The sequence below is a fragment of the Pseudophryne corroboree genome, chromosome 11, assembly GCF_028390025.1.
Source record: "Pseudophryne corroboree isolate aPseCor3 chromosome 11, aPseCor3.hap2, whole genome shotgun sequence".
Classification (NCBI taxonomy): domain Eukaryota; kingdom Metazoa; phylum Chordata; class Amphibia; order Anura; family Myobatrachidae; genus Pseudophryne; species Pseudophryne corroboree.
Window position 1 is genome coordinate 207,942,283 of NC_086454.1, and position 10,810 is coordinate 207,953,092.

General features: G+C 35.8%; 1 non-coding gene across 1 annotated transcript; it reads left to right on the top strand.

Annotated features, from left to right (window-relative positions):
* Positions 1–5,640: 5,640 nt before the first annotated feature.
* Positions 5,641–5,733, top strand: TRNAP-UGG (transfer RNA proline (anticodon UGG)). The gene is given in 2 exon segments: positions 5,641–5,678; positions 5,698–5,733. It is a non-coding gene; the product is annotated as a tRNA-Pro (tRNA).
* Positions 5,734–10,810: the final 5,077 nt, after the last annotated feature.

Consider the following 10,810-nt stretch of genomic DNA (forward strand, 5'->3'; position numbering starts at 1 on the left):
GACCACAGAAGCTAAAATATGACATTTATTATGATAACATTATTGCTGTTGTTTTTTAAACCTTTTCTATCACCGTGGACAGCTTATTCAAGTGCCATCTGGCATGCACGTTCATTTGTTACTCATCATTCATCACCAAAAATGATTTTCTTTTTCAATTCTTATGACTGTACTGATTGTATTGAATACAATCCACATCTAGCATAACCAACCGATGCTGATAAGTGCTCCAGTGGCGCAATTGGTCAGCACGTGGAACTTATAAGACAGTATCTGTTGAGCAATGCCGAGGTTGTGAGTTCAAGCCTCACCGGAAGCAGCTTTGTTTACTGTTTTTTTTCTTTTTCTTATGTCAATAGTCATTGATAATAATCTGCTACCTTAATATTTAATATGATATTACAAAGGATGGAAGACAGTAAGAAAAAACACAAACATGAGTTTGTATTTAAGTTGTCAGCACACATCTGCTTTGGTTCAAATGCACTGCATATCTTCCTTCAGTCAGCCAACAAAACAGCAATGGAAAAGATTAACATACTGATGGTAAAGCAGTTGCATCAAATTGATTTTCTGCAATATAGCATGATAATCCATACAGACAGCTTTGTATAGTACCAGCACATTTCTTGCTGGACTTGGTAATGCAAAGAACACAGTAAACAGCTTCACTTTTTCCTCAAAAATAAATAATTGACTATTAAAAACCTAACAGTCTTAAATAAGAACATCAGTAAGCACCACTGGCATAATGGATAAGTCACTGTCCTCCTAAGCCAGGGGTTGTGGGTCCAAGTCCCATCTGGTGTGGAAGTCATTACAGCAAGTGTCTCATCACTAGAGTTGATATTTTATCCTTGCTTCAACTGTAAAACAGTCTTGCAGTGTTTAGCTTGTAAAAAATGACCACAGAAGCTAAAATATGACATTTATTATGATAACATTGTTGTTGTTTTTTTTAACCTTTTCTATCACCGTGGACAGCTTATTCAAGTGCCATCTGGCATGCACGTTCGTTTGTTGCTCATCATTCATCACCAAAAATGATTTTCTTTTTCAATTCTTATGACTGTACTGATTGTATTGAATACAATCCACATCTAGCATAACCATCTGATTTTGCTAAATGCTCCAGTGGTGCAATTGGTCAGCGCGCGGTGCTTATAAAACAGTATCTGTTGACCAATGCTGAGGTTGAGAGTTCAAGCCTCACCTGAAGCAGCTTTGTTTACTGTTTTTTTTCTTTTTCTTATGTCAATAGTCATTGATTATAATCTGCTACCTTAATATTTAATATGATATTACAAAGGATGGAAGAAAGAAAGAAAAAACACAAACATGAGTTTGTATTTAAGTTGTCAGCACACATCTGCTTTGGTTCAAATGCACTGCATATCTTCCTTCAGTCAGCCAACAAAACAGCAATGGAAAAGATTAGCATACTGTTGGTAAAGATGTTGCATCAAATTGATTTTCTGCACTATAGCATGATAATCCATACTGACAGCTCTGTATAGTACCAGCACATTTCTTGCTGAACTTGGTAATGCAAAGAATACAGTAAACAGCTATACTTTTTCCTCAAAAATAAATAATTGACTATTAAAAACCTAACAGTCTTAAATAAGAACATCAGTAAGCACCACTGGCATAATGGATAAGTCACTGTCCTCCTAAGCCAGGGGTTGTGGGTCCAAGTCCCATCTGGGGTGGAAGTCATTATAGCAAGTGGCTCATCACTAGAGTTGATATTTTATCCTTGCTTCAACTGTAAAACAGTCTTGCAGTGTTTAGCTTGTAAAAAATGACCACAGAAGCTAAAATATGACATTTATTATGATAACATTGTTGTTGTTTTTTTAAAGCCTTTTCTATCACCGTGGACAGCTTATTCAAGTGCCATCTGGCATGCATGTTCTTTTGTTGCTCATCATTCATCTTTCCAAAAAATGATTTTCTTTTTTAATTCTTATGACTGTACTGATTGTATTGAATAAAATCCACATCTAGCATAACCAATAAATGCTGCAAAGTTCTCCATTGGTGCACTTGGTCAGCGCGCAGTAATTGTAAGACAGTATCTGTTGAGCAATGCCGAGGTTGTGAGTTCAAGCCTCACCTGGAGCAGCTTTGTATACGGCTTTTTTTCTTTTCTTATGTCATTAGTCATTGATTATAATCTGCTACCTTAATATTTAATATGATATTACAAAGGATGGAAGAAAGAAAGAAAAAACACAAACATGATTGTGCATTTAAGTTGTCAGCACACATCTGCTTTGGTTCAAATGCATTGCATATCTTCATTCAGTCAGCCAACAAAACAGCAATGGAAAATATTTACATACTGTTGGTAAAGCAGTTGCATCAAATTGATTTTCTGCAATAAAGCATGATAAACCATACTGACAGCTCTGGATAGTACCAGCACATTTCTTGCTGGACTTCGTAATACAAAGAACACAGTAAACAGCTTCACTTTTTTTTAATAATAAATAATTGACTATTAAAAACCTATCAGTTTTAAATTAGGACATCAGTAAGCACCACTGGCATAATGGATAAGGCACTGTCCTCCTAAGCCAGTGGTTGTGGGTTTAAGTCCCGTCTCAGTTGGAAGTTATTACAGCAAGTGTCTCATCACTAGAGTTGATATTTTATCCTTGCTTCATCTGTACAACAATCTTGCAGTGTTTAGCTTGCAAAAAATGACCACAGAAGCTAAAAAATGAAATTTATTCTGATAACATTGTTGTTGTTTTTTTTAAACCTTTTCTATCACCGTGGACAGCTTATTCAAGTGCCATCTGGCATGCACGTTCGTTTGTTGCTCATCATTCATCACCAAAAATGATTTTCTTTTTCAATTCTTATGACTGTACTGATTGTATTGAATACAATCCACATCTAGCATAACCATCTGATTTTGCTAAATGCTCCAGTGGTGCAATTGGTCAGCGCGCGGTGCTTATAAAACAGTATCTGTTGAGCAATGCTGAGGTTGAGAGTTCAAGCCTCACCTGAAGCAGCTTTGTTTACTGTTTTTTTTCTTTTTCTTATGTCAATAGTCATTGATTATAATCTGCTACCTTAATATTTAATATGATATTACAAAGGATGGAAGAAAGAAAGAAAAAACACAAACATGAGTTTGTATTTAAGTTGTCAGCACACATCTGCTTTGGTTCAAATGCACTGCATATCTTCCTTCAGTCAGCCAACAAAACAGCAATGGAAAAGATTAACATACTGTTGGTAAAGCAGTTGCATCAAATTGATTTTCTGCAATAATGCATGATAATCCATACTGACAGCTCTGGTTAGTACCAGCACATTTCTTGCTGGACTTGGTAATGCAAAGAACACAGTAAACAGCTTCACTTTTTTTCAAAAATAAATAATTGACTATTAAAAACCTATCAGTCTTAAATAAGAACATCAGTAAGCACCACTGGCATAATTGATAAGGCACTGTTCTCCTAAGCCAGTGGTTTTGGGCTTGAGTCCCGTCTCAGTTGGAAGTCATTACAGCAAGTGTCTCATCACTAGAGTTGATATTTTATCCTTGCTTTAACTGTACAACAGTCTTGCAGTGTTTAGCTTGCAAAAAATGACCACAGAAGCTAAAAAATGACATTTATTATGATAACATTGTTGTTGTTTTTTTTAAACCTTTTCTATCACCGTGGACAGCTTATTCAAGTGCCATCTATCATGCATGTTCCTTTGTTGCTCATCATTCATCACAAAAAATGATTTTCTTTTTCAATTCTTATGACTGTACTGATTGTATTGAATAAAATCCACATCTAGCATAACCAATGAATGCTGGAAAGTGCTCCAGTGGTGCAATTGGTCAGATCGTGGTACTTGTAAGACAATATCTGTTGAGCAATGCCAAGGTTGTGAGTTCAAGCCTCACCTGGAGCAGCTTTGTATACTGTTTTTTTCCTTTTCTTATGTCATTAGTCATTGATTATAAACTGGTAGCCTTAATATTTAATATGATATTACAAAGGATGGAAGAAAGAAAGAAAAAGCACAAACATGAGTTTGTATTTAAGTTGTCAGCACACATCTGCTTTGGTTCAAATGCACTGCATATCTTCCTTCAGTCAGCCAACAAAACAGCAATGGAAAAGATTAACATACTGTTGGTAAAGCAGTTGCATCAATTTGATTTTCGGCAATATAGTATGATAATCCATACTGACAGCTCTGTATAGTACCAGCACATTTCTTGCTGGACTTGGTAATGCAAAGAACACAGTAAACAGCTACACTTTTTCCTCAAAAATAAATAATTGACTATTAAAAACCTAACAGTCTTAAATAAGAACATCAGTAAGCACCACTGGCATAATGGATAAGTCACTGTCCTCTAAGCCAGGGGTTGTGGGTCCAAGTCTCATCTGGGGTGAAAGTCATTACAGCAAGTGTCTCATCACTAGAGTTGATATTTTATCCTTGCTTCAACTGTACAACAGTCTTGCAGTGTTTAGCTTGCAAAAAATGACCACAGAAGCTTAAAAATGACATTTATTATGATAACATTGTTGTTGTTGTTTTTGAACCTTTTCTATCACCGTGGACAGCTTATTCAAGTGCCATCTGGCATGCTTGTTCCTTTGTTGCTCATCATTCATCATCAAAAATGATTTTCTTTTTCAATTCTTATGACTGTACTGATTGTATTGAATAAAATCCACATCTAGCATAACCAATAAATGCTGCAAAGTGCTTCAGTGGTGCAATTGGTCAGCGCGCGGTACTTGTAAGACAGTGTCTGTTGAGCAATGCCAAGGTTGTGATATCAAGCCTCACCTGGAGCAGCTTTGTATACTGTTTTTTTCCCTTTTCTTATGTCATTAGTCATTGATTATAAACTGGTAGCCTTAATATATAATATGATATTACAAAGGATGGAAGAAAGAAAGAAAAAACACAAACATGAGTTTGTATTTAAGTTGTCAGCACACATCTGCTTTGGTTCAAATGCACTGCATATCTTCCTTCAGTCAGCGAACAAAACAGCAATGGAAAAGATTAACATACTTTTGGTAAAGCAGTTGCATCAAATTGATTTTCTGCAATATAGCATGATAATCCATACTGACAGCTCTGTATAGTACCTGCACATTTCTTGCTGGACTTGGTAATGAAAAGAACACAGTAAACAGCTTCACTTTTTCCTCAAAAATAAATAATTGACTATTAAAAACCTAACAGTCTTAAATAAGAATATCAGTAAGCACCACTGGCATAATGGATAAGTCACTGTCCTCCTAAGCCAGGGGTTGTGGGTCCAAGTCTAATCTGGGGTGGAAGTCATTAAAGCAAGTGTCTCATCACTAGGGTTGATATTTTATCCTTGCTTCAACTGTAAAAGAGTCTTGCTGTGTTTAGCTTGTAAAAATGACCACAGAAGCTTAAATATGACATTTATTATGATAACATTATTGTTGTTTTTTAAACCTTTTCTATCACCGTGGACAGCTTATTCAAGTGCCATCTGGCATGCATGTCCCTTTGTTGCTCATCATTCATCACCAAAAATGATTTTCTTTTTCAATTATTATGACTGTACTGATTGTATTGAATAAAATCCACATCTAGCATAACCAAGACATGGTGAAAAGTGCTCCAGTGGTGCAATTGGTCAGCGCGCGGTACTTGGAAGACAGTATCTGTTGAGCAATGCCAAGGTTGTGAGTTCAAGCCTCACCTGGAGCAGCTTTGTATACTGTTATTTTTCCTTTTCTTATGTCATTAGTCATTGATTATAAACTGGTAACCATAATTTTATAATATGATATTACAAACGATGGAAGAAAGAAAGAAAGAAAGAAAAAACACAAACATGAGTTTGTATTTAAGTTGTCAGCACACAACTGCTTTGGTTCAAATGCACTGCATATCTTCCTTCAGTCAGCCAACAAAACAGCAATGGAAAAGATTAACATACTGTTGGTAAAGCAGTTGCATCAAATTGATTTTCTGCAATATAGTATGATAATCCATACTGACAGCTCTGTATAGTACCAGCACATTTCTTGCTGGACTTGGTAATGCAAAGAACACAGTAAACAGCTACACTTTTTACTCAAAAATAAATAATTGACTATTAAAAACCTAACAGTCTTAAATAAGAACATCAGTAAGCACCACTGGCATAATGGATAAGTCACTGTCCTCCTAAGCCAGGGGTTGTGGGTCCAAGTCTCATCTGGGGTGGAAGTCATTACAGCAAGTGTCTCATCACTAGAGTTGATATTTTATCCTTGCTTCAACTGTAAAACAGTCTTGCAGTGTTTAGCTTGTAAAAATGACCACAGAAGCTAAAATATGACGTTTATTATGATAACATTATTGTTATTGTTTTTTAAACCTTTTCTATCACCGTGGACAGCTTATTCAAGTGCCATCTGGCATGCATGTCCCTTTGTTGCTCATCATTCATCACCAAAAATGATTTTCTTTTTCAATTCTTATGACTGTACTGATTGTATTGAATAAAATCCACATCTAGCATAACGAAGAAATGCTGCAAAGTGCTCCAGTGGTGCGATTTGTCAGCGCACGGTACTTGTAAGACAGTATCTGTTGAGCAATGCAGAGGTTGTGAGTTCAACCCTCACCTGCAGCAGCTTTGTATACTGTTTTTTTTTCTTTTTCTTATGTCATTAGTCATTGATAATAATCTGCTACCTTAATTTTTAATATGATATTACAAAGGATGGAAGAAAGAAAGAAAAAACACAAACATGATTGTGCATTTAAGTTGTCAGCACACATCTGCTTTGGTTCAAATGCACTGCATATCTTCCTTCAGTCAGCCAACAAAACAGCAATGGAAAAGATCAACATACTATTGGTAAAGCAGTTGCATCAAATTGATTTTCTGCAATATAGGATGATAATCCATACTGACAGCTCTAGTTAGTACCAGCACATTTCTTGCTGGTCTTGGTGATGCAAAGAACACAGTAAACAGCTTCACTTTTTTTTGAAAAATAAATAATTGACTATTAAAAACCTATCAGTCTTAAATAAGGACATCAGTAAGCACCACTGGCATAATGGATAAGGCACTGTTCTCCTAAGCCAGTGGTTGTGAGTTTAAGTCCCGTCTCAGTTGGAGTCATTACAGCAAGTGTCTCATCACTAGAGTTGATATTTTATCCTTGCTTCAACTGTACAACAGTCTTGCAGTGTTTAGCTTGTAAAAAATGACCACAGAAGCTAAAATATGACATTTATTATGATAACATTTTTGTTGTTGTTTTTTAAACCTTTCCTATCACCGTGGACAGCTTATTCAAGTGCCATCTGGCATGCATGTCCCATTGTTGCTAACCATTCATCACCAAAAATTATTTTCTTTTTAATTTCTTATGACTGTACTGATTGTATTGAATAAAATCCACATCTAGTATAACCATCTGATTTTGCTAAGTGCTCGAGTGGCGCAATTGGTCAGTGTGCGGTACTTATAAGACAGTATCTGTTGAGCAATGCCGAGGTTGTGAGTTCAAGCCTCACCTGAAGCAGCTTTATTTGCTGCTTTTTTTTATCTTATGTCAATAGTCATTGATTATAATCTGCTACCTTAATGTTTAATATGATATTACAAAGGATAGAAGAAAGAAAGAAAAAACACAAACATGAGTTTGTATTTAAGTTGTCAGCACACATCTGCTTTGGTTCAAATGCACTGCATATCTTCCTTCAGTCAGCCAACAAAACAGCAATGGAAAAGATTAACATACTGTTGGTAAAGCAGTTGCATCGAGTTGATTTTCTGCAATATAGCATGATAATCCATACTGACAGCTCTGTATAGTACCAGCACATTTCTTGCTGGACTTGGTAATGAAAAGAACACAGTAAACAGCTTCACTTTTTCCTCAAAAATAAATAATTGACTATTAAAAACCTAACAGTCTTAAATAAGAACATCAGTAAGCACCACTGGCATAATGGATAAGGCACTGTTCTCCTAAGCCAGTGGTGGTGGGTTTAAGTCCCGTCTCAGTTGGAAGTCATTACAGCAAGTGTCTCATCACTAGAGTTGATATTTTATCCTTGCTTCAACTGTACAACAGTCTTGCAGTGTTTAGCTTGCAAAAAATGACCACAGAAGCTAAAAAATTACATTTATTATGATAACATTGTTCTTGTTTTTTTTAAACCTTTTCTATCACCGTGGACAGCTCATTCAAGTGCCATCTGGCATACATGTTCCTTTGTTGCTCATCATTCTTCACCAAAAATGATTTTCTTTTTCAATTCTAATGACTGTACTGATTGTATTGAATAAAATCCACATCTAGCATAACCAAGAAATGCTGCAAAGTTCTTCAGTGGTGCACTTGGTCAGCGCGCGGTACTTGTAAGACAGTATCTGTTGAGCAAGGCAGCTTTGTATACTGTTTTTTTTTCTTTTTCTTATGTCATTAGTCATTGATAATAATCTGTTACCTTAATATTTAATATGATATTACAAAGGATGGAAGAAAGAAAGAAAAAACACAAACATGAGTTTGTATTTAAGTTGTCAGCACACATCTGCTTTGGTTCAAATGCACTGCATATCTTCCTTCAGTCAGCCAACAAAACAGCAATGGAAAAGATTAACATACTGTTGGTAAAGAAGTTGCATCAAATTGATTTTCTGCAATATAATATGATAATCCATACTGACAGCTCTGTATAGTACCAGCACATTTCTTGCTGGACTTGGTAATGCAAAGAACACAGTAAACAGCTTCACTTTTTCCTCAAAATTAAATAATTCACTATTAAAAACCTAACAGTCTTAAATAAGAACATCAGTAAGTACCACTGGCATAATGGATAAGTCACTGTCCTCCTAAGCCAGGGGTTGTGGGTCCAAGTCCGATCTGGGGTGGAAGACATTACAGCAAGTGTCTCATCACTAGAGTTGATATTTTATCCTTGCTTCAACTGTAAAACAGTCTTGCAGTGTTTAGCTTGTAAAAAATGACCACAGAAGCTAAAATATGACATTTATTATGATAACATTATTGTTGTTGTTTTTTAAACCTTTTCTATCACCGTGGACAGCTTATTCAAGTGCCATCTGGCATGCATGTCCCTTTGTTGCTCATCATTCATCACCGAAAATGATTTTCTTTTTCAATTCTTATGACTGTACTAATTGTATTGAATAAAATCCACATCTAGCAATTACCAATAAATGCTGCAAAGTGCTCCAGTGGAGCAATTGGTCAGCGCGCAGTACTCGTAAGACAGTATTTGTTGAGCAATGCCAAGGTTGTGAGTTCAAACCTCACCTGGAGCAGCTTTGTATACTGTTTTTTTTTTCCTTTTCTTATGTCATTAGTCATTGATTATAAACTGGTAGCCTTAATATTTAATATGATATTACAAAGGATGGAAGAAAGAAAGAAAAAACACAAACATGAGTTTGTATTTAAGTTGTCAGCACACATCTGCTTTGGTTCAAATGCACTGCATATCTTCCTTCAGTCAGCCAACAAAACAGCAATGGAAAAGATTAACATACTGTTGGTAAAGCAGTTGCATCAAATTGATTTTCTGCAATATAGCATGATAATCCATACTGACAGCTCTGTATAGTACCAGCACATTTCTTGCTGGACTTGGTAATGAAAAGAACACAGTAAACAGCTTCACTTTTTCCTCAAAAATAAATAATTGACTATTAAAAACCTAACAGTCTTAAATAAGAACATCAGTAAGCACCACTGGCATAATGGATAAGTCACTGTCCTCCTAAGCCAGGGGTTGTGGGTCCAAGTCCCATCTGGGGTGGAAGTCATTACAGCAAGTGTCTCATCACTAGAGTTGATATTTTATCCTTGCTTCAACTGTACAACAGTCTTGCAGTGTTAAGCTTGTAAAAAATGACCACAGAAGCTAAAATATGACATTTATTATGATACTATTATTGTTGTTGTTTTTTTAAACCTTTTCTATCACCGTGGACAGCTTATTCAAGTGTCATCTGGCATGCATGTCCCTTTGTTGCTCATCATTCATCACCAAAAATTATTTTCTTTTTCAATTCTTATGACTGTACTAATTGTATTGAATAAAATCCACATCTAGCATAACCAATAAATGCTGCAAAGTGCTCCAGTGGTGCAATTGGTCAGCGCACAGTACTTGTAAGACAGTATCTGTTGAGCAATGTCAAGGTTGTGAGTTCAAGCCTCACCTCAAGCAGCTTTGTATACTGTTTTTTTTTCCTTTTCTTATGTCATTAGTCATTGATTATAAACTGGTAGCCTTAATATTTAATATGATATTACAAAGGATGGAAGAAAGAAAGAAAAAACACAAACATGAGTTTGTATTTAAGTTGTCAGCACACATCTGCTTTGGTTCAAATGCACTGCATATCTTCCTTCAGTCAGCCAACAAAACAGCAATGGAAAAGATTAACATACTGTTGGTAAAGCAGTTGCATCAAATTGATTTACTGCAATATAGCATGATAATCCACACTGACAGCTCTGTATAGTACCAGCACATTTCTTGCTGGACTTGGTAATGAAAAGAACACAGTAAACAGCTTCACTTTTTCCTCAAAAATAAATAATTGACTATTAAAAACCTAACAGTCTTAAATAAGAACATCAGTAAGCACCACTGGCATAATGGATAAGTCACTGTCCTCCTAAGCCAGGGGTTGTGGGTCCAAGTCCCATCTGGGGTGGAAGTCATTACAGCAAGTGTCTCATCACTAGAGTTGATATTTTATCCTTGCTTCAACTGTAAAACAGTCTTGCAGTGTTTAGCT